The 24497-nt window shown below is 40.6% G+C and overlaps 1 pseudogene; it reads right to left on the bottom strand.

Annotated features, from left to right (window-relative positions):
* Positions 1-23102: 23102 nt before the first annotated feature.
* LOC101447549 (eukaryotic translation initiation factor 4H pseudogene) lies at positions 23103-23775 on the bottom strand (annotated as a pseudogene).
* Between the last annotated feature and the right edge of the window lie 722 nt (positions 23776-24497).

Raw genomic sequence — 24497 nt, 5'->3', positions numbered from 1 at the left:
GTTCCCATTGTGCTAACCGGCCCGGGTGGGCTGGCAGAGCCATTCTTCTTTCTCTCGGTAATGTGTTTGCTTAAGCATGAACGTTAGTGTCAGAAGCACTTAGTGCAAAGCAACCTTTCAGGGGCGAAGCAGTCATTGCCAAGTCTATGTGCCTGGAAATCTGTTATGTCTGTTTGTTTGGGGGTTAAGGTTAGACAAATCCTGTAATTTCTAATGAAAGTTATAAAGTGGGGTGGAGGGGGCAGGGGACGGGAACACTATTTATAAAATCAGCCTTTGGGGGTGAGTCCAGCTGTGAAAATCCCACTGCCTTGAAAAGAGAATGCCTTCCAGAAAAACTGAACAATAGCTCTTGTTATGTGGGGCATCTCCTCTAGCCCCATCAGCCTTGCCTTCTGAAATGAATGAAATGAAAGTTATTTTACACCTGACCTCACACAAAGCTAATGTGCCTAATGAGCGGAAGATTTGCTTTTAGGATGAGAATCTGATTTTAATCAGCAGTGTCCCATCTTGTATTTATTCTTGTCTTTCTCACAGTAGCAGTGAATGTGAACTGAACTGACCACTTTCCACTGTCCTGCCCTGTTTCTAGCACAGCCAGAGGCATTCATTTTGGGAGGCAGCTGGCCAGCTCTGAGTCAGAGTAGCTAACTGGGCCACACAGCCCTGGGCTTGCAACTTTCTGACTGGTTCAGAACACTGGACTTCAGAATACTCAAGAGCTAGAGTTGAGATCCCCCTTTATTAATCTTTTGCTAGGTAATACGTGGACCTGACACAGACCCAGCCTTCCGCCCTCAGCCGACCCCCACTGCTCCTTCCTGGAGTCAGTGTCTATTACCAGCTTCCTATGTAACAGTCCATAGAGTGGTGTACAGTAGCTGAGGCACTGGGAGACATCTGTCCCAGGTGCAGGCAATGGGGGTGGGCACAGTCCGTAGAGAATATATAAATAATAATAAAACTGACTACACAAGTCAATCTGCTGCATATTATCATCAAGTAGTGGCAATTTAAACAGTGTCACTGATAAATTACTCCTCCCTGCCAGCCCTAGACAATTGCTGCCATCACTGTTGTCCCTGACATGGGTGGATTCAGCTGCAGGTGTTCTTTTTGAAAGTAAACTCGTGCCAGCTCAGAATTATCCAAACTCCCTTTGGCACATTTTGTGTCTCCAGCCCCAGTGATGCTACATATTCCTAAACTTAAACAGACTAGAAATAAGCAATGACAGCACAGTGGCTGTCAAGAGAAAGAAACAGAACTTGTGTTATTTCAGTTCTATTTGACCAGGAAGTTTTCATTTGTGTTGAAAATTTAAAACAAGGAAACAGATGGCAAATTGCAAAATGTAGTATTTTTGTTTGCTATGTGCAAATAATAGTTCATACATGAAATGGTTGACTGAATTTGAATATCAGCATGGAAATGTATGCTTATTAAAAATTGTAGGGAAGCAGACTTGGCCCAGTGGTTAGGGTGTCCGTCTACCACATGGGAGATCTGCGGTTCAAACCCCGGGCCTCCTTGACCCGGAGCTGGCCCTTGTGCAGTGCTGCTCCTTGTGGAGCTGGCCTTGTGCAGCTCCTTGTGGAGCTGGCCCATGCGCAGTGCTGATGTGCGCAAAGAGTGCTGTGCCACACAGGGGTGTTCCTGCGCAGGGGAACCCCACACGCAAGGAGTGCTCCTCGTAAGGAGAGCCGTCCAACGTGAAAGAAAGTGCAGCCTGCCCAGGAATGGCGCCACACACACGGAGAGCTGACACACAAGATGATGCAACAAAAAGAAACACAGATACCCGTGCTGCTGACAACAACAGAAGTGGACAAAGAAGAAGATGCAGCAAATAGACACAGGGAGCAGACAGCAGGGGGGTTGGGGGTGGGGGAAAGGGGAGAGAAATAAATTAAAAAATAAGCCCTTAAAAATTTTTTTAAATTTTTTAAAAACTAAAGACCCTGAGAGTGAGTGATTCTTTCAATTTTATGCCTTACTTTGTCCTGGGCTCCTTCTATGGAAGCCAGAAAAGTGTGTATACTGACTATCTCTGACCTGCAACAGTGCTGGTCCATAACCTAAGCTTGACCCACATGGCCTTTTTTTTTTCAAGGTAGGCAAGGGCATAAAGAGTTTATTAAGAAACAAGAAAGGAGTATACAATCTGAGGCATAGATTGCAGGTGAACTACATGGTGAGTCCTTCACATGGGGCCCCAGGTTAGGCCATTCTAAGACTTTTACACCTATACCCCTTTATGATCTTGGGGGGGTGGGGCGCTGAGCTGTTTGCTGTTCTGTCTGGTGGCCCCACCTATTAGCTCTCAACAGGACCAATGGTGAGGCCTTTTTAAGAAAGGTATCTGGGACTTCCCTTGACCCTAGAAAGAGTTCCAAATGGGATCTCATGGCCAGCGTCTTGCAGGATCACTCAGGAGGTTTCTGGGTTGGGTCTCATGGTCATGTTGTCTGAGGCCATGTTCTCTGCTGTGACAGGATGTCTTCCTTCATCTTTCCTATACTAACCTGCCTCAACTTCCCCCTCAGAGAGTTTACACCCTTATTCTTAAGGGGGAGCTGAAGGGCGATGGTCATTCTTCTGTAGCTGCTTCCTGCTGGTTAGGGGCAACAGTCCTTGCCTGAAAGCGTATAAAATCCCCTGGCTCTTCTATTAAGGTTGAGGATAGACAGGTCTACCACCATGGTTGGAACTGGATGAAATCCTCATGTAGCAAAACTAAATTTTGTTCTGGAAGGCGTTGATTCTGGAAGAAATAAATTTAGTTAGAATTTAGGATACATGGTCCTACTAAAAGGATAAGGAAGATGGTGGTAAGTGGGCCAAAAAGGAGGCGGGGCGGGGAGCAGCCATTACATACTAGACCACAAGAGTGAGAAAAGCCAGGTGACTGCAGAGCCTGCATCCTCCTAAAGTTGATGGGAAACAGCATTTTTCCTTGAGGTTTTGTTGTTTTGTTTTTTAAAAATTATTTTTATTATTATTTTTTATGCTTTTGGTTAACTCTAGGGAGAGATTGTGGTAGACCTGCTGGGTTTGGTATAAATTGCCAAACCCAGTTCCCACAGCCCACCTGGGCTTTTGAATCTGGAGCAATTCCATCAAAAGTGCAAGGGCAATTTGCAATTCATTCTTCTGGAAGTGGTGGTGCCAGGAGTGGTGTCCAGTGCTCAGAAGCAGAAAAGTCTAATTTTATTTTCATTGTAAGTCTGGCTACCTTGTGTATCTTGGTTTCTGCTTGTTTGTCAAGCCTGAACCTCTGGGTTTCCAGTTGATTTTCTGAGCTTGTTAACATCTTCTAGTGAATTCCTTCTCCTCCTTCACCCTTGCCGTTGCCTTCTCCTTCTCCTTAACCAGAGTCAAAGTCTGTTGTTTGCCACTAAGAACTGGTACTCCTAATTCAGAGAAATGCTTTGAGGGTGAATTTTGAAGTCCATGAAAATTGTCTACCACAGACAAACAAAAGCCCTAAAACATAGAGTGGTGGCCTAACCTATCTCTAATTCCCCAGCCAGATTTTAGTACCTCCAGCAAGACAAAACTGGAGAGTGTCTCTGATTAAAGAGATGTTCACAGCTTATTCCATTTTAAATAAATTAACAGAGACAAGAACAAATTTAAAAGCTTCTAGAAGTATGTGTTATCGTTAAAGCAAAAAGAGAAAGAAAGACTAGAGAAACAGGTTTATCAACAAAAGGGTAAAAGCCAAATTATGAGTGTCTCAACTAATTTTCTTTTCCCTAAACCTAAAAAAAAAATAATTTCAAACTTATGGGACAGTTGCAAAAATAATACAAAAACTCATACTGATAATTGCAACAAAACCCACTCCCAGATATCCAGATCCATTAAATTTAACATTTTTACATATGCTGTATCATTCTGTCTCTCCATCCATCCATCCATCTGCCAACCTCTTTATCTATCTCTTTATTTGTCTATAATTCACCAATTTTCTAAACATTAGAGAGCAGGTTATATACATAATGCTCCTTGAACATATAAAATTCCATGTGCTATTCCAAAGAACAAGGATATTTGCTTATGTAACCACCTTATGTATAGTTATCAAATTCAAGAACTTCGACATTGATATAAAGCTGTCAATCTATATTCCAAGTTTGGGTAAGTCCTAATACTGTCACTTTGGGCCTTTTCTCCTCCACTACTAGATCCATTTCAGGATCATACATTGTATTTAATTGTCATTATCTCTTTAGTTGATCCTCTTTCTTCTAAATTGTGGAAACACGTATAGAACATAAACTTTTTCATTTCAACCACTCCCAAGCATACCATTCAGTGGAATTAGTCACATTCACAATGTTAGAATGACTCCTCAAATATGAATATTTTTACCTCTATTGGTTATGTGGTATAGACAATAATGTTTTTTAAGAAGCTGAAAAATAGACACGGGCCTATGTAGCCTACAAGGCACTTCTGACCCAGAGACAGACAGATCTATCATCAGTATGCTCCCTGGGGAGTCCTGCTGATTTCATTGCTGCTACTTCTCCCATAGCCACCTCCCTCTCCTGCACCCACCCCCCAATCCTTTCATTCCTCTTTCCTGATAGTCTGAGCAAAATCACATTGGATTAGGAGCTAGAGCAGGAGTCCTACATTTTTTTTCTCAGTGAGCTAAAAAAGAAAACAGCACAACTAAGCATACATAGAAGCTCAGCATTATGAGAGCAAGTTAATTGGAAAGAGCGGGTCAGGAATTCTTCTCAGGTATAAAGAGTCTGAGAATGGGAGGATGATCATGAAACCCTTTCCATCAAGTGAAGAAGGAAAGGGTTCTTGTAGGGTCTAGGCTAGAGGGAAGACACCCTGAAATTTCATGGCAAGAGCAGGAGTGTATAAACCTTTGAGGTCAGGGCCTACTTAGTCTGGACTCAAGAGGGTAATGGGAGAATATGGGGTGGGGACATCGGGGGGGAGATGCAGAAAGCCAAATGTTAGGCAGGGCGAGGGGCATAGTGAGGAACCAGTGAGGTGGTTACAATCAGCTATGGGTATTTAGCAGCCAAAACAAAGAGATCAAAAGCTTGTTCTGCACCATTGCTCACCTGTACAATGTACCAAATTCTTGAAACTGGCCCAAGAAATATTTTCTTCTGTAGTATTTATAAAATGCTAGTCAAAGAGCTCTATTGTCATATCTCATTATTTTAAAATAAGGCAAAAGCTTTGCAAACACCATTGTTCCAACTTGGCTCCCAGGCAAGAAGTGAAGTAGGCTCAGGGCTCTAATCCAGCCTGGACTGGGCCCCAGGAGCCCAGCTGGGATCTGGAGAGCAGGTCTGGCTGAGGGAGGAGAGAGCTGGAGATGGAATTGGTAAAACCCAAAGGCTGCTTGCACAAAGATCTCACATGTCTGGATGATTTAGGTCATAGCAAACTAGACAGATGCTCAAGTCCCTGCCTTAACCCTCGAATTCAGTAAGCTTTATTATCTTATATAAGTGCTCAAGATACTCTCTCTTTGTAAACTAGATCCTTGGAGAAGCTTGTAAAGCTTTTACGGCACACAGTTACAACTCCACACTGGCACGTGCGCGCGCACACACACACACACAATATCATTTGTGGAGAGTGAGTCACAATGATTCCTAGTTTGTCCAGCAAATGCTTTTGGATGTTAATTATCAGTACTTTCGATTCCCACCCAAAGATGAAACTGAGGCTCTCACTTGAGGATGTACAGGTTTTTGTTTGTTTGTTTGTTTGTTTTTAGGAAGCACTGGGGATTGAACCCAGGACCTCATACATAGGAAGCAGGTGCTCAATCACTTGAACTACATCTACTCCCTAAGATACACAGTTTTAATAATAAAAAAGCCTGCCATTTATTGAGTGTTTACTAAGTGCCACTTTATAGAAATTATTTCATTTTATTCTCACAGCTTTTAGAGATTATTATGAGGTTATCAGTCCGCAGATAAACTGATGCTCAGGGAAGTTAAGTAATTTGCCCCAAGATAACATAGCTAAAAGATGAAGTAGTTTGCTCAACTCCAGGACCCATTACTATACTTCCTCTCAAACAGACAGAAAACGGCTGTATTAGAAGTGTTACAGCTGATCACTTGTAAAGGCAGGTGAGCACTCCTAGCAGGAGTCCTTTGATCACAGAGATTTCCTCAGCATGTACTTCAGATGGGAGAACTCAGAAACTCAACATACAGCACTGTGCCATTTAGTGTATTTATCTGTGAACCTCCACAATACCTCCCCTAAATTCCTAACGTCCTACCAGAGAATAATTCCTCTCAGGTAATTGAAGAACGTTGGTAGAATTCCGTGACTTTGCAGCTTACTGAAAAATGTTCTCAGGTTTGAGTTTGTGGTTTAGAGAGGATTGTCATGTCATAAAAGGAACTCCCTTCTCTTGTTAAAGACTTTTCAATCTACCCATCTTTGTTTTCAAATCTCAAAAGTCTCATCTACTCTGCCACCTCAGGTATCTGACTCTTTCTCCAGTAACATCAAACGCTCCCTCTCTACTTGTTTCCAAGATGGCTTCCATCAGGTCTTTCCCTCCCTATGTGCTCATGTCATTCCCCCATCAAAGGTAGACTCTATTCCTTCCTTCCTCTTTAATATGTGCTGGACTTAATGACTTCTTTGGCTAATAGAAAGCAGAAGTCATGTTCTATGACTTCCAGGTATAGGTCTAAAGAAATCTTGCTACTTCTTTCTGGGTCTCTAGGAATAATGCTTGGCAGTGAGTTGCCATGTAAGGAGTGTGATTATCCTGAGACACCATGCTGTGAGAAGCCAAACCCACAGTGAGAGGCCCTGGAGGATGCAACACAAAATGGAGAGAGAGATCCCAAGGAGCACCAAGGCACAACAAATGTGGGCATAGCAGTTACCTGGGAAGTGGACTCTACAGTCCCAGCAATTGCCACTGGCACCATGTGTATCTGAGAAAAACCACAAGATGAATTCTTCTTAAATTCTTGACCTACACAATCATGGGGCAAAATAAAATGGTTGTTTTAAGTGACTAAGTTTTAGCGTAGTTTGTTGTATAATAGTAGCTAACTGAAACAAGCATTTAAACATTTTCATGTCTCTCAATTTTAGATATTTCAAACAAAACAGCAATGACAAAAGAAAAACCACTACATCCTCTTTTAGGTACTACCCCATTTTTATGCTCTTGTTCACACCTACATTTCCTGAGTGTTCTTCTAGTGATTTCTCCACCCCTCACCTTTCACTTGCTCCTCTGCCCATTTTAATCAAGCCTCCACCCCTTTTGAAATTGCAAATAATCCTAACAGCTTTGTTATTGCTAACGTTCCTTTGTCCTTACCTTACTTGGAGGACTTACAGTCTGACACTTGATCATTTTCCCTTGGAAAAACCCTCATCCCATGGGTTCTTCATTTCCTACTAATCCTTCCTTCTTGGCCTCCTTCTTCTTTGTTTACTTTAAGGGATTACTCCCTTTAAGAGATTAGGGTTCCCCAGGATTCTGCCTCAACTCTCTTCTCATGCTACACACTCTTCCTCACTGTAAGGTGCACCTTGCAGATGATATTGTGCTTATTAAATCCACCAGAATGAATCAGAATGTAAGAGTTAAATGAAATCCCAATGCTTAAGAAACAGGGATAATATGATACCCCACTAGGGGATAGCTCTAAACAGCAAATAAAATAGCATTTTCTACAACCCTGGCATGTCCTCATTTGAAAAGGATAACATCCTTGTTTACGTATTTTATGGAGGCCATAGAATCACAACACTGGAGAGGAAACTTAAAGATGATCTATTTCTATTATGTCTCCTGAAGTCCATCCTCGTTACAAAGTCCAAATATTAGACCAGTGACTGATGAAGCCTGGGTCCTACTGATTTCCTTGCCTTCTGATTGCACCACATTACTTTGCGGAAGGAAGGGGTCGTGGGGGAAAGGAAGGGCAGAAGAGAGGCCCCTGAATATGGTAAGAGCAAACTTGAAGTTTTGATGCTTCTGGAGGGACGTTTCTTTTAAAAATATATAATGTTACCTTTGGAGATAATGATAGAGTAGTGTATAGTTGTGACATATTTATAGCCAATTGACCTTTTCTTGCACTAAATTTGTGTGATCATTGTTTTCTGCGTTTAATTTTGAGAATAAGAAAACATGAAACAAGAGAGTGTTTCTGAAAAATCTTATCAGTTTTTTTGTGTGTATGTAGATTTATTTGGGAGATGATCAGACACTTGAAAGACCCAAAGTAGCTCTCACCAGACTATTTTTATGATGATATCCTAGGACCTTGGTAATCAACAGAGTAAAGCAAAATACAATGAGTAAGAAAAGAGTTAAGAGCATTATACAAAGGGGACAAATCATTGGCTATTTTATCCAAAAGCTTCCATACCAATAGTAGCAAAGCACTGAAGGAAGCTATGGAAGAGATTTAAGACCATTATCTTCTAAGCAGTAGGAGATTTTTTTGTAAGATTTTTTTTTCTCTACCCTCCTTCCCCATTCGCTGTGTGTTCTTCTGTGACCGCTTCTATCCTTATCAGTAGCACCAAGAATCTGTGTTTCTTTTTGTTGTGTTATCTTGTGTCAGCTCTCCATGTGTGCAGCGCCATTCCTGGGCAGGCTACACTTTCTTTCACGCTGAGCAGCTCTCCTTTCGGGGCGCACTCCTTGCGCATGGGGCTCCCCTATGTGGGGGATACCCCTGCGTGGGAGGGCACTCCATGCACACATCAGCACTGTGCACGGGCCAGCTCCACACTGGTCAAGGAGGCCCAGGGTTTGAACTGCAGATCTCCCATGTGGTAGGCAGACGTCCTATCCATTGGGCCAAGTCCGCTTCCCAAGCAGTAGGAGATTTAACCAATTTAACAGAGGCAAGGTTTGTGATAATCACTGACTACTGGTCTCAGAATGTCCATAGCTCCCATAAGAAATGCTGCAAATAACTAAAATGGTGAGGCAAAAGTTAAGAACATGATCTAGGGAGGTACGTGGTTAGCTCTGGTTTTCTCTACTTGCAAAAACCATATGACTATTGTTAATCTCCTCCTTGCCCCTTTCTTGTGTTAAACAGAATATATCCCTAGTTCAGCAGCAATGATTTTTTGTGTTCTGCAAACAAGCAAAGACCTAGATTTGTACAATATACCACTGTTTTGATCACTGAAAAGAGGAAGACAATGTGCATGGACTTTTCCTGCCCACACTGGGGATCATAGCTCCTTTCTTGTTTTTCTCATTAAGGTTAGTTAAGAGTCATTTGTACTTAGTTTAAGGAGAGAAGTGTTCTTTGCCAATACATCCATGTAACCATGCCAAATCTGAAACTCTTTCCAGACATAAGATTTGTAAATACTAAGACATCTGAACTGTTCTCCCACCCACCTATCCAAATCCCCATTCTCTGCCCACTTCTAAGAACCCTCTCCATGCACATCAGGTAAAAGTATAGAAGTGATGAGTTACATTAACACCATTTCTTAGTTTTTCAAAGGAAAAAAAATATCTAAAAGACTTCACAGTGGTTTGTCTCTTTTCATACGATTATGAACTGAAATGAAATTTTGTGCTCAACCTTTTTTGAAGATATATATTTAATATGACCCATATTGAGCATCTACTCTGTTTCAGGTACTGTACAAAGCACTTTATATACATTTCCTAATTTAATCCTCCCATTAAAGAAAACATTTTATAAATGAGAAAATCAAACCTTAAATAACTCAAGGAGCTTGTCCAAATCCACGTAACATGGAAGCTGGATAGCTAGGGCTCAAAATTATTAGTCCGACACCAAAGCCCACACTTTTAGCAGCACAATAAGAATTATTCTGCATAGATTATAAGAAAATCATATACACATAATGAATCTAGAAACTTTACTTAGACTTTATCTAGTATTTAATGTAACTGACACTGACAGATACAGATACTGACATGTATCTGATTTTTTACATTTCTGCCAATGGAATCAGGTTACCTTTCCTTTCAGTACACCTATTTTAATCCTACCTATGTGTCATACGACCCCTTTATTCTACAAGTCATAAAACATCTGTAGAAACACAGGCCAATATGAGAAATATTCTTGATATTGAGAATCCTCAGAACCAACAGTTTGGAGCTTATTGAAAATACAAAGCATGGGTCCCACCTAAGACTTTCTGAATTAGAATCTCCAAGAACAGGACCTGAGCATGTGGATTTTTATAAAGTTTCATAGAGGGTGTGACATCAATTGCTAATTAAAATAAATTGATATTACAAGAACCTAGAAGCACTGGGCATCACTTTGGATAGAAAGGGTGGTGCTGTGGTAATAATTAATCCAGAAATCTTAGTGTTTATGCTACATGACCAATACCAGCTGGGAGAAGAGTCTTCTATTCATAATTGTCCTTCCTCTGCATATCAGGCAGGGACTAGAAGGAAAACAGACGACATACTCAAATAAGTAATTAAGGAAAGTTTAATAAAGAGACTACCTACAAAGGTAAGGGTAGGGGTGAAGGAATTCAGAAAAGATGATACAGTACTTCAATGATGGCAACAGCAGCTACCAAACTGATAAAGAGTATGTGCCACCCAAGAACTAGAGGTGGAGGAATACAACCAAAGAGGAATGAAGACCTGTAAGAGGCAGAGCAAGAGAATACATACACCACATCATTCTTCTCTGCTTTCTGATCTCTTTCCAGTTCTTCCCATTAGTCAAACCCAACCAGAAAAAAAATCAGACAAGGGAACCTGTTGATACAGTCCATAAAAGAGAGTCTCCCAGAGCATCATGAAGACGGTGAAGAGCTAATCTGGAGGGACAAATGCAAAATATGTAGGACACTGAGTCCCAAGCTGACACTACCTGGTACATCGCCAATGAAAATTGTAGAGGGAAATAAAATGAGCCAAAACATAAACTGGTTTTTTAAAAGCTTCTGCCCAGAAGTGACACATCACTTACATTTCATTGACCTATGCAAATCATATGACCAAGCCTGACTTCAAAGGGTAAGAGAGTATAATCCTCCTCCAGGGAGGAAAAGCAAATATTGGTGATAGTAAACAATCCACTATACAAGGGAGGGAAAGTAAATGTCGGGGGGACAGGGGAGAGGATTTTATGTATTTTTTATCTTTTGAATCCTGAAACAGATGAAAATATTATCTTTTAAAATATATAAATAGTAGTAAAATGATAAAATGAAACTGCTATGATGGTCAGAACACTAAAGTGAATGTTCTTCCCTCTTTGTAACTGCCCAGCATCTGAACCACCCATCTTATGAAGAAGAGCAAACCTCCCTCTATAGAAACCGAATATGCTGGGTGTTCACTTTTCCAACCTTCTTTGCTGCTGGGGCATTAACACATGACTTAGATTCTGTCAATCAGATGCCCTTGCCCTAGGCTTCCAGTTAGAAACTAGGGATGTAAAGAGGGGATTGGTCAAGTCCTTTCTGGCAATGGGTAGTAACAGAAATGGCAGCTCCCTCCAATTTTTGGAGGCAGCAAAGAAAGCAGCAATATCCAGGGTCCAATGTTGGTGACACAGACAATGCCATCTGCAATGTGCATGATTTTCAGCATTGTTCTTGGCTATGTATCCTCTAAACCTGATTCCTTTCCCTTCTGGAGAGTGAGGAAACTATGTAATATCCTTTTTTTTTAAAGATTTATTTTTTATTTCTTTCTCTCCCCTTACCCGCCACACCCCCACACAGTTGTCTGTTCTCTGTGTCCATTCGCTGTGTTTTCTTCTGTGTTCACTTTGTATTCTTGTCAGTGACACCGGCAACCTGTGTCTCTTTTTGTTGCATCATCTTGCTGCATCAACTCTCCGTGTGTGTGGCACCACCCTGGGCAGGCTGCACTTTCTTCATGCTGGGTGGCTCTCCTTATGGGGCACACTCCGTGCACATGGGGCTTCCCTATGTGGGGGATACCCCTGTACGGCACGGCACTCCTTGTGCGCATCAGCACTGCACGTGGGCCGGCTCATCACACAGGTCAGGAGGCCCTGGGTTTGAAACTTGGGCCTTGCATATGGTAGGCAGATGCTCTATCTGTTGAGCCAAGTCCACTTCCCTGTAATATCCTTTTAGTAAATTCCATTTTCTGCTTAGATTAGCCAGAGTTTAGTGTCAGTTGTTTGCAACAAAGAACCCTGACTGATACAATGCATAGCTTTTGGCCTGTTATTGTAAAAAATATAACTATAAGAATTAAACATGTTAATTTTCAATTAAAAAATAAATGAGTAGTTGGATAAATAAATAGCAGTTCCATCTTTCTTTAGCAGTTCCACATGTATAAACCTTTTATTTGCCTAAAACAAGAGCTGAAAATCAACATGGGTTTTAAGCTGCTTGAAGTACCTAAGAACTAGAATTAGAGAAGTTGACAATGGTTTAGGTTTTAAGATTTTCTCTTAATTTAATAAAATATTGTGAGAGCAAAGCCATCAGGTGAAGTACAGCAAATGCTGGATTGAAGTCAGGAGACCCAGGTTCTAGTATTGGGCTGTGTGGTAGTGAAGTTTATGTATCAACTTGGTTAAGTTACAGTGTCCAGTTGGTTGTTCAAGCACTGACCTGATATTGTGAGAGTATTTCATGGCTTTAAATCATTAGTCACTTGACTGCTTCTATGGCTGATTGCATCTACAATCAACAAAAGAGATTGCTTTCAGCAATGAGAGAAATCTCATTCCATCAGTTGAAGGTCTTAAAGGGAGAACTGGTAATTTCAGCAGTCAAAAAGAAGAATTTCTAACTGTGGAAGTCTGATATTATTTATGAATTCCAAAAAGAGATATTGATTATGTTCATAAACTGATCTGTTCCTCTGGGTGGGATACCTTTTGATGGTATTAGATTCAGCTGAGATGTCTTTGATTAAATTATGTTAAGATTAGGGTTTTGATTCCACCATGTCATTAGGGCAACTCAGAGTTGAGTCCCCACCCCCTTGGTGGGCTATATAAGCATACACTCAATCAAGAAAACAGAAGTAGATACATAGGAGAAGATACACAGAGGAAGAGAGATAGCTCCATTGACATGGCAGAAAGATGAGCCATTTACCTGATAGTTTGCAGTGCTGAGAAAGCCCTGAGAAGAGAGACTAGCCCTCCAGCCTATAGCTGAGATTGGAAGGAGCTGGACCACTGAAGCTTAAGAAGAAAAAGAAAGGCTGAACCTTCGCAGAGATTGACAACCATCTAGTTTCAAGATGTGACAAGAGAATTGGGTGAGAAAATACCTCTTATGGTACCTTGAGTTAGACTCGTTACCATAACTGTAAACTTTTACCCCAAGTAAATACCCTTTATAAATACCCTGGTACTTTGCTTCAGTATCCCTTTGGCTGACTAATATGCTAACTCTACTTCAGCCAGCCAGTTTCTCCTGGGGATTTCTTCAGAACCTTCACTAGAATCCCTAACTTTTGGCCCACCCTTTAGAATTAGAACTTGCCAATCCCCACAGTTGCCTGAGCTAATTCCTATTTTTTAAAAATCTCATAGTATTTACATATATATGTATATATACACCGTTGATTCTGTTTCTCTGGAGAACCCTCACTAATACAGGCTGTATCCCTGACAGAGTTTACTAGGTTTCTATTTCCTCAGTTTCCATATTAATCAAATGATTTGCTTAGATTCCTTCATTGCTGATACTGCATGCCTCAAAATTGTTAAAATCCAGAGTGAATTCCATTTCCAAATTGGAGAAAGTAGCTCAAAGAGGCACCTGCCAGATGGAGTCAGACTGAATCACTCTGTATTTAACTTCTGTGTACTTAAGACCTGTTTAGAGATAGAACAGTACAACCAGAAAAGGAATCATCTGTTGCCTTCTGTATACTCTGACCAATAATCTTATCTACTTATCATAACCTTTCTCATATTGCTTTACATTTTCTCTCTTAACCTCGAAAGCTGCATAACAGATGATTCATTGACCAAAAAGATTAGCTGCTTATATCTTTTCTCAAGCTGATTGATACGAAGAGGAGGCTATCCTCCACTCCTTCAGGGATGGGTGGACAGAGGAAAAGATGTATTTTGAGACTGATACAGGTACATACATACAAACTATTCTTATGTATAGTGCCTTAGTGGAAAATTTATTGCTCTTATTCACTTAGATTTATCTGCTCACCCTCTGCCTTACTATTTTTAAAATGAAATCTATAATTTCTCCATTAAAAATCCTGGAAGGAATTCAAAATCAAGCCTCCTCCTAGCTAACTTAATTTAAGTCCTTTGTAGAAACCTTTTAATCACATTTCCCCCCACTGTACACAGCTGTAGAATAGTAAGGCTCTGTTCAGAGTTCAAAACAACCTCTCTCTTATTGCTTATTCAGATTTCAAAAAATTACACTCTGTAGCTGAACCTAGCAATGAGGAGAAATTCAAATTTGGAGAAATTTGGAGAAAAGCATCTTCTTTGCCAAAGAAAGAGATCCTTGTTCAAATAATGAATTGGGCAAAGTTTGTGTTCTCTGTTCCAACATTTTTTCTTGGTTTCTCTTTCCCTGAAGCCCCAGATTCCATATGCCATCTCTCCATTCACCAAAATCCATTTTCAGAAAAGGATTGGTAAACATATTCACATTTAGTTGAAAGAGTAGCCAACAGCCTACTTATATACAATTTTCAACCCATTGTAATCTAGTGCCAATCTCTAACTGAGCCCCTATTGAAACTGTTCTTCTGAGGTCACCACTGAGCTCCTGATTGTCAAATCAAATAGGCATTCCTCAGTCATATTCTTACTAGACTCCAGTAGCAGAAAGACATTGAAAGCTGCCATTTCTCCCATCCTTCTTTCTAAAAGTGCTTCCATTTCATTTGCCTAGCTCAAGGGGGTGAACCATGATTGAGCTGAACCAGGCATGACAATCTCTTTCACTTTGCCAGAGATTGATCTAGGAGTGGGAAGGAGCCTTGGTCAATGAGACATAAGGGGAAGCCTAATGGAATCCCTTCAGGAAGATTTTCCACCCTTATATCTAATGAAGTACACAGGAAAAAGCCTTATTGTTTCCATTCCCCTTTCTTGGATTGTCCAGTCCATCACCTGAAAGATGATTGTCACTGACACACTGAACGTTGCAAAGCAGAAGGATGGTAAGAGTCTGGGTCTTCCATGGTATCATTGGATCACAGAAACTACTGTGACCACCTACCTCAGACTTCTTTAGAAGTAATTTATAATGAAAAAGCCGCCTTTACTCTGTTATGTACAGCTGAATGTATGCTAATTAATATGAACAGTGTGGACCACTGTTCTCTTAAAAACTCTTCTCTCTAAGTCTCCAATCAACTCTGGTTCTCAATTGTGTATTCTTCCTTTACATGTCCCTCAAATAGAGATGTAGTGTTTTTGAGGAGAGCGCCTCCAAATACACTGCTTTAACTACCACCTGAACTCTGTCAAGTCCCTCAGAACTTTCACGTAGGCTCTAACTGAAAAATTTTATTTGTAAAGCTCTATCATTTTCCTTTGCAGACATACCACTCCTTCTGTATTCCTCATCTCAGTTGATGCTACAGCCATCTACTTAGTCTCCACAGACAAAAACACAGGCATCATTCTAATCTTTCTTCCCCAATTACTTGTTGTATCTCTGTCATTCTTCACCACAGTTAGTAGATTACTAAATCATGCTCAGTAACTTCCTAATCATTTTTATAATGGCTCCATTTTCTCTACTCACACTGCCACATCATTAGCTCATGCTTTATCATCTCTTGCTAAAATCATTGCAAGTTGATTATGATTGGCTGAACACACTATATCTTTTCTCAAATCAGAGCTAGAGTTAAATTATTTAGGACAAAAATAGAAAGTCTGAAAATCGTCTTCAGTGACTTTCTTTTTTTCTTTTTTTAATATTTAACTTTTGTTAGCACTTTTTAAAAAAAGATTTATTTATTTATTTTCTCTCCCTTCCCCCACCACTCAGTTGTCTGTTCTCTGTGTCTATTTGCTGCATCTTCTTTGTCTGCTTCTTCTGTTGTTGTCAGTGGCATGGGAATCTGTGTGTCTCTTATTTAGTCATTTCTCTGTGTGTGCGGCGCCATTCTTGGGCAGGCTGCACTTTCTTTCGCGCGGGGCAGCTCTCCTTGTGCATGGGGCTCCCCTACGCGGGGACACCCCTGCGTGGCAGGGCACTCCTTGAATGGATCAGCACTGCGCATGGGCCAGCCGCACACGGGTCAAGGAGGCCCCGGGTTTGAACCGCGGACCTCCCATGTGGTAGACGGATGCCCAAACCACTGGGCCAAGTCCGCCGCCTTCAGTGACTTTCTGTCTTATTCCTTTCCTCATCCAGCTAGGGAATTTCTCCTCTAAGTAACTGTAGTTCAAAGGATATCAGTTTAAAGAGATATCAAATTATTAACCAGCTTGGGGTGCCCACATACATCTTTCCTGCTCTGACCCTGGCTACTGAATGTTGAGACTGTCGTTTCTTCCTTTCTTGCCTCCAGCTGACTTGAGCTCCTTGATACTAGTTTGTTGTTATGATGTTCTTTGTCACTTAACCAAGATGTCTTGGCTTCTGCTCCTAAATTTACCATGGATGGACATGGGCAAATATCCTCCACCTCTGCCTGTGGTACGAGGTCACAAAAGAGAGCTTTCTCAGGCTTCCAATTTTTAAAAAATATTTTTTTAATGCAATTGGTCACCGATCTTTGTTGTTTTACTTAACTTAAAATTTTATTGCTGCCCTCTCTCCCCAGAATTTAATCAGGAGTGTAGGAGATTGAGGGGAGGACAGGCTTTGCTACAATTGAAGTCACATCTCCACTCCTTGTCCTTGAAACAGGACCCACTGGCCTTGGGCCAAGCATCTTGATTCTTTCACCCTGAGGCTAGTTTCTTCCCAGACAATCTACTTGGTTGTTAATGCAACAGACTCCAACTCAATTGCGCATTAGTCTTCCAAAGTGCAGAGTTGGTATAGGTTTAGAGATGCAGTAAGTTTGTAGCCATTTGTTGGAGGACGGTGACATTTGACTAACCTCTTATACTGCGCATCAGTCACTAAACAAAACCGTATCTGCGTCACTTGGCTTCTGCCTTTTGATATAAGTATCCCATACCAGGGCTATAGGGCTTTGCTTCTTTGTCAAGGCTTGAAAATAGCCTCAGATGACATTGGTAATAGGCTATATTTGATGATGAGAACCTGTCACCACAGATGCCTGGTGTGTTTCTCAAAAAAAACAGTCTTTCTCCCATATTCTGATGCAGAGATTCTTCAACTAGACTCCCACTAAACTTTGGACACCACTGGTGGGTTGTGGTATTTTACAACCAAATTTTAATTCTGTCAATCTTAACTGATTCTCACACACACACAAACACACACATGGTCACAATCACAAATTAATGTATAATCTTCTCTCTATTCAAAGATTTTTCTTCTTGAATTTCTCTTATACTTTAGGCTCTCCTCATAGATGACAACATGATGACAGAATGTTTAAAGTTTCTGAAGTCAGATAGCCTGGGTTTGAGTCTCACCTCCACCACTTGGGCGATACTGGGCAAGTTACCTAATTTCTCTGTTACTCATCTGCAAAATGAGGGCACTAATAGTATGTGTATCATAGTTGTAAATTTCTTAGTAAGGGCTATATTAATATTCATAGATGAATTTGTAAATAGCTCATTATTTTTATTTTGGCAGACATTTTTGACTGGACATATATACCCATGATTTTGATCTTTATACTGCATACTTATAATGTAATCTTGTGAAATCACAGAATTAACCAGATGCTCCATAAGGAGCACTATAACCTTTAGAAGCTCTACTACTTGAATAAATTTAAGCTCCACAAATGTAGAAAGTGCAGGAAGTCACAAAATGTTTTGTCTCTATTGTGTCATATATTAGCTTTGTAATCTCAGTCGAGTTACCTGATCTTCTGGTCTCAAATCTTTAACCTGTAAAATGGTACTACATATATCTGTGTAATTCCTAAGATTTTGTAATGCTCAAATTAAACATTACAAATTGTGGAGCTATATAAATGTAAGAGCATATACTTATTGTCACCGGCATTCCTTCTCATCCAAATTTAGCTTTTTAAAGGTTTTTCTTAATCCCTTAGGTCTTTGAGAGAAAGCCATTACTTTTTTTCACCAGCATTAAGTCTTCTCCTTCAGGATACAGGGAGATTTTCCTTCTCAAAATCTCTTGCACATTCCCATGCCGCTGACAACAACAGAAGCAGACAAAGAAGAACATACAGCAAATAGATGCAGAGAACAGACAACTGGGGAGGCGGGGAAGGGGAGAGAAATAAATAAAATAAATAAATCTTTTAAAAAAATAATCTCTTGCACAGGTCAAGAGCTGTGATTCATTTTGGCCAATGAAATGTAGAGCTGGGAAAACTTGGGCTTGATTCTCCAGTCTCTTCCCTTACTACATCATCAGAGAAGTCCATGTATTTCAGGTAGTACAGCTGCAGGATGAAAACTAAGCCATTCTAACTTGGTAGCAAGTAATAGGTGGGAGGAATATTTCTGAGTTCTTTATTTGTATTTTAATTAAAATCTCATCAGACAAAATATCATAACACAAATAAATTATTCAAATGGTGGAAATCTATTGCAAACTCATAGGGAAATTTTTTGTTGTTTTTGTTGACTTTGTTTCTTTCTTTCTTTCTTTTTTCAAGGAGAAAGGGTGTGTTACCCCCTTCAATCACACTTATTGCATGTCTCCTTACTTTTGTGTAGAGTCAATCCTGGATTCTTAGCAGAGACTGAAATGACCGCTTGAGCTAACATCAAGTTTGCCAGATTGAGAGAAAAAATGGAGGACGCACAGTTAAATCAGATAAACAATGAATGATTTTTAATATAAATATGTCCTATGCAATATTTGGAATATATTTGTACTACAAGAGTATTTGTTGTTTACCTGAAAAACATGACATATTTATTCTTTGTCTTAAATTCAAATTTAATTAGGCATCCTGTATTTTATCTGGCAACCCTACCTATGCGGTGCCCTAGTCAATAGTGAACTTACGACTTAATTCTTCTTAATTGGTATTAAGTCTGAAAGGTCAAGAATAAGCTAGACAATAAGTCTGAGCAGTACAATTTGACCTACTTGCAAGCCAAGAGCCATAAAAGATTTCTTAAAGGAGTATCCGTCACCATGTTTGTCAGCCATTTCTCAGCACCCCGTGGAGCCTCTTGGCCTCACCTGTCTCCAAGGCCCGTGGATACTAGTCGGACTTTAGTCATTCTGGGGTAGCAACTCTGTGTGTGCTCCAAACAGTTTTGTTCTGGAACAATCTGACAATGCCTTTCCTCCTGCCCATAAATCATGCATCTCATATTCTTCCCTTGGGGTTTTCTTATTGTTACTGAAATGTGAGATGTTCTGAGACCCACTTGGTACTCACATATGGTGCAAAATTTTGTCAAATAGGAGATGGGAATTAGTGAATACAATTTTTTTTCACCTTTCCTCCTCCCACACTGACTGTCTTGAGATGCAGTACTTCATATGACCTTTCATAAAACAGTCCTTGAGGATTAAGGAATCAGTTGCATTTGATATCGAGTGGAGGGCAGCTTTTGCCTCAGGCTCTGCTTTCTGGAGAACCTAGACTAAGATATCATATAACAGACATTTAGTAATGAAACAGTCTACAAGTTAGAAAGAGTAAGGATTCAAATTAAGGGACCTGGGTTCCGGTGTGATCTCTGCTATCTGCTGACTGAATGTCCCTAGAGAATTTATTTAACTTCTATTGTTTTTAGATTTTTCATCTCTAAAATGGGCAAAGACTTTGTACTTCACAAGGTAGTTTTGAATATTCAGTGGGACAATGTATGTAAAAAGCACATTAATAATTAATAATAGCAGCTATCACTGATAACTTTCTGTATTGGGTACTGCATTAAGTGATTTATATTCTTACAATAACCCTTTGGGTTAAGTTCCATTGTTATCTCCATATTACAAACTGAAGCACTGAAAAGTTAAAATACTTGCTCAAGGTTATAAAAGTAGTATGGGTGGAGCCACGATCTGAAACAAGGCAGTCTGAGTCCAAGTCCATGCCTTAACCATTTCATAATACTCTTCTCATGAACAAAGCAATACCTGGCACAATATCCATTCTCTTCCTCCATCTTAAAAATAGAACCCTGCATTTGTTTGAGGTAGCAATGCACTCAGCTAAAGACTATAGCTCCCAGACTGCCTTGCCAATAGACATGGTCATGTGACTAAGTTCTGACCAATGTAAATGAAACTGTTGTATAGTTCTTCTGGGAAGATTTCTTAAACTGGAGGGAGACAAGCAAGCCCTTCTCCTGATCTTCCTTTCTTCTAGCTGGAATGCAGGCAAGATACCTTAAGACTCATGCCTTAGTTAAAGTTCTTGTATGGGCAGGAAACAGAAATTTTCTATGGCCAGTTTAGCAAAACAAAGAAAGTAGTGGGATTTATTCAAAGAATTTGGGGTCTCCTACATACTCACAAGAGGAGTTAAACATTATGGACCATAAGGTGACATAGTTGGATAGTAGGGTTTACAGAACAGCGAGATGTTAGTGATGCCATCACACCAACCATAGATAGCCTACCTCATATTTTCTTTAAAGCCAAGAGAGAATTATCCTTCTACTTGTTTCAGCCCATGTTCCTTTATAGATGTATGTGTGTATGTGTGTGTCTTCATTTTTTATTTTTTACCTAAGGTTTTCTTTCATTTAAAAGACCATTCACGAAACAGCATATCCATAGGTTTACTTTCTCTCATATGGCTGAATGTGTTAAGTGTTTGGAATTCCATTCTTACTCTTGAAAGTCAACAGGGGGAAGCAGATGTGGCTCAAGAAATTGAGCTCCCATCTATTGTATAGGAGGAGGTCCAGGGTTCGACACTTGGGGCCTTCTGATGAATGCAAGCTGGCCTGTGTGGTGAGCTGGCCCACGCAGAGTACTGGCCCACACAGGGTGCTGGTGCAGCAAGATGACACACACGGGGACTACAGAGAAGAGATAACGGGAGAAGGAGGAGACCAGGTTGCTGAGGTGGCACAAGAGAATTGTCTCTCCCCCACTCTGGAAGGTCCCAGGATCGGTCCGGGGCCACCTAATGAGAATATAAGCAGACACAGAAGAATACACAGCGAATGGACACAGAGAACAGACAAGGGAGAGAGGGAGAGAAGTAATAAATCAATAAATAAGCAAGTAAATAAATAAATAAATAAAAGTCAACTGAATTACCCAGAAGTTTTAGATGATTTTGTTTTGTTTTTAATCTTTTCCACTTTGAAAATGTAAGTAGGTCATCTGAAAGCATCTGGTTTGATTACAACCATATAATGTAATCTTTCTTAAATTAAGTATAGGTGTTACACAAATGGTTCTTATGTGAGAAGCAGAAAAGGCAGATGGGAGGAAAGAAAGGAATGAGAGTTCTGTAAATTGCTGAGCCCTTGTGGTAAAAACAGAGTAAGAGAAGGCAAGGGTGGCAGGTCAGTGGTTAACTACTGCCTCCACACTCAGTACCACACAGGCAGGTGGCCATGCGGGCCTTCAACATCCTAGAGAGGGACTCTCTTCCCCAGCCAGCTGTTCTCTAGCTTCTCCAGCTGCTGACTGGCCTGAATTGCTCCCCAAGGGACAGGGTGGGATTTGGATATTAAAATAATTTTTCACTTCTTCGCATGTAAGTGGTTCAAACTCAAAAACTATGGCCTAGTCCCCTACTCCAGGTAAGGATGGAACACTGTACATGGGCATAATAAGCTCTCCCTACAAAATGCAACAGCAAATCTAGTTATTTAGAGCCACCTATAAGTTATTTTAAGATTCCTGAAAGCTTTGCATAGCAAATTTTTCAATTTGTCAAGTGAAATCAAGTGCCAGATTCTAGGCCCAACTTCACTATAAATTTAAGAGATGGTAGGAAGCACTGTGTCTTGTTACTTATACCAGAGAACAGATAAACACGAGAGAGATGCAAAATACACAGACAACAGCGATTTGAAAAAAACAATGTCAGTGCTTCAAAGTGAACCCAACACAACTCTACCACCACCGCCGCCACTGAGCCCTGCAAAACACCTTTTCCCAGGGGAAAACAAACCAGATGGCAATTTGCTACGTCTAACAGGACTGAAGAGTCCTCTGACACACCCGGTGAAAGGAGTTAACTAGTTTGGCTATGGTCTTGAAAGAGCTCTCATAAAAAACATGAACACATCAGGGCATTCAATTTATCTTCTATGTGAACTCTCTCTCACCAACATTTCACAAGACTCTTTTTTTTTTTTTTAGGTTTCACTGTTTGAAACGTGAGCCTATTCTGCCTGAATAATCCATTTGGGGAGGGGCTAATAGAGACAGGACTACCTATAAAAGGGGAGAGGGTGGAATCTGCAAGGTATCAACAGATATTTTATCCTGGTTTTGAAAAAAAAGTGCCTCAGATTCTCTCTGTGATCTCAGCTGAATAAAAACAATATGTTATTCAATTTGTCAATGACTTCATCTCTGGTTTGTTCTTGGAAGCCACAGCAAAGCAGAACTCAACATGCAGGTCCAGAGAAGCACTGAGGAAAATCAAAAGAAATGACTGGAGTCTGGCCAGCATGTCTAAAGTTTAAAAAAAAGGGAAAGCAAAAGAGAAAAATGAAGTAGCGCCTCCTTCCAAAGAACTGCCCATATGGTAGCAGCTGCCTTGGTTCCTCTACAGAAATCCCTGTGCTCTGTTGAAAATGAGGAGCAGGAAGGAGAAAGGACAGAAGGGAAAATGGGGAAGAGGAAAAAAGCACAAAACAGGCACTAGATTGATACAGCAAAGACAAGAATGTACTACAAAACACTTGTTAACAGCTGACATGCGTTTACAAGCTCTGTGTTTCCACTGTGACATAGGAGGACATATGTCAGATGAGGGAAGGTAACAGCAGGATGGCCGGCTGGGAGCTAACCAGGCTGAGGTCTTGCTTTCTAAGCCCCCCGCCCCCTGGCTCACACACATACACACCCATTTCCTCCCCACTGCCAGCTCATTCTTGCTCTTTGTGAATGACTTCCTCTCTGGGCCCGGCATCCCCGAAGAGAGCAGAGTGGGGATTGGCTACTTAAGCGAGGGATGTCGCAATTGTTCGAGGTTGAAGCTGGAGTCATGGTCTCTGTGCTGCTTCCTCTTCTGCTGGTTTCTCTGAAATCCATGTTAGATCCACGAAGAGGGGGGCCGTCCCTAAATGGACTTCCCATCAGAGGGCCTGTTTGCGGGTCATCTGCGGGACTCCCTCCCCTGCCTCCCAAGAAGGCATCCCTGAAGCCTTTGTCATCTGCTCCACCTTTCCTGAATCCAAGAACCTTGTTCTCTGCCTTCTGCAATGTCCACACGCAGTGACCGAACACCCAACAGTACATCATCATACATCAAAGCTTCCTTAAGGGACTCCGCCTCACCAGACCCTACAGAACAGAATCCTTTAAATCGGTCTCTTTGTCTCTGACTAGCAGCGCACTCCTTATGCTGAGATCCTTGAACATAGCATCAATGTCGCCCTGAACCGTATGGACAAGTACATTTCCCACATATGCTGTGTAGGCGGGCTCTGTGGGCAGCTCCTTCTGGCTGCGGGAACCATGGCCACCAGCTCCGCCGCCGCAGAAGCTCCAGTAGGCGGAATGAGGGTAGATATCGAAGTCGCCATTTGCAGTCTCCATTTATTTTTTCCCTATATGGAGACAAACTATATCCTGATGAAGTTTTTGACAAAAATTTTGGCTGCCTGCCTATTTATAATATAAACCATAAAGTAGCATATACATTTTCATAATTATTATTACATTTAATATTGATGAAGTGGGTATTCTTATGAATTACAGTCCTTACTTACTCATAACTTTGGTAGGAAGTCAAGAGGGAATGTGAGCATACTTATTCCAAGAATCAAAATCGGTTGATATTGCTACACATATTGCAGACCAACTGCTGTCACATAAAACTAATTCCATCTTTTCAGTTAAGGCTCGTTTCTCCCCAGGCAATATGCTATCTACTTCATGTAAATATATTCCTCTTTTCATCAAGACTTGGTAAAGGAAATAATTTATTCATTTACCAAGGTGAACTTTGAAGTGCTGACCAAAACCTATATATATAATTAATTTTCAATGAAAAAGCAGACCATGTTGGTAAAGACCTAAAAATAAATATATTTCCAAACAGGCCAATATTTATCCTGTACCATTGTCGTATTTGGCAAAGGATTAGAAATTAATTTTATGGTGGCCTCTAGTAATTGTGTTGATGTGGCTATGTATATTTTTTACAAGTTTGTACTATTTATAATGATTCCTGTTTACAATAACAGTGAAGTTATATTCCAGCCTTATAAATAATGCTCATGTTGTTGAAAACAAAACAAAAATAATATGACCCTTGA

This window comes from Dasypus novemcinctus, chromosome 3 (genome assembly GCF_030445035.2).
Source record: "Dasypus novemcinctus isolate mDasNov1 chromosome 3, mDasNov1.1.hap2, whole genome shotgun sequence".
Taxonomy (NCBI): domain Eukaryota; kingdom Metazoa; phylum Chordata; class Mammalia; order Cingulata; family Dasypodidae; genus Dasypus; species Dasypus novemcinctus.
Note: the sequence above shows the minus strand (reverse complement) of the source record. Positions and strands in the feature narration are given on the sequence as shown.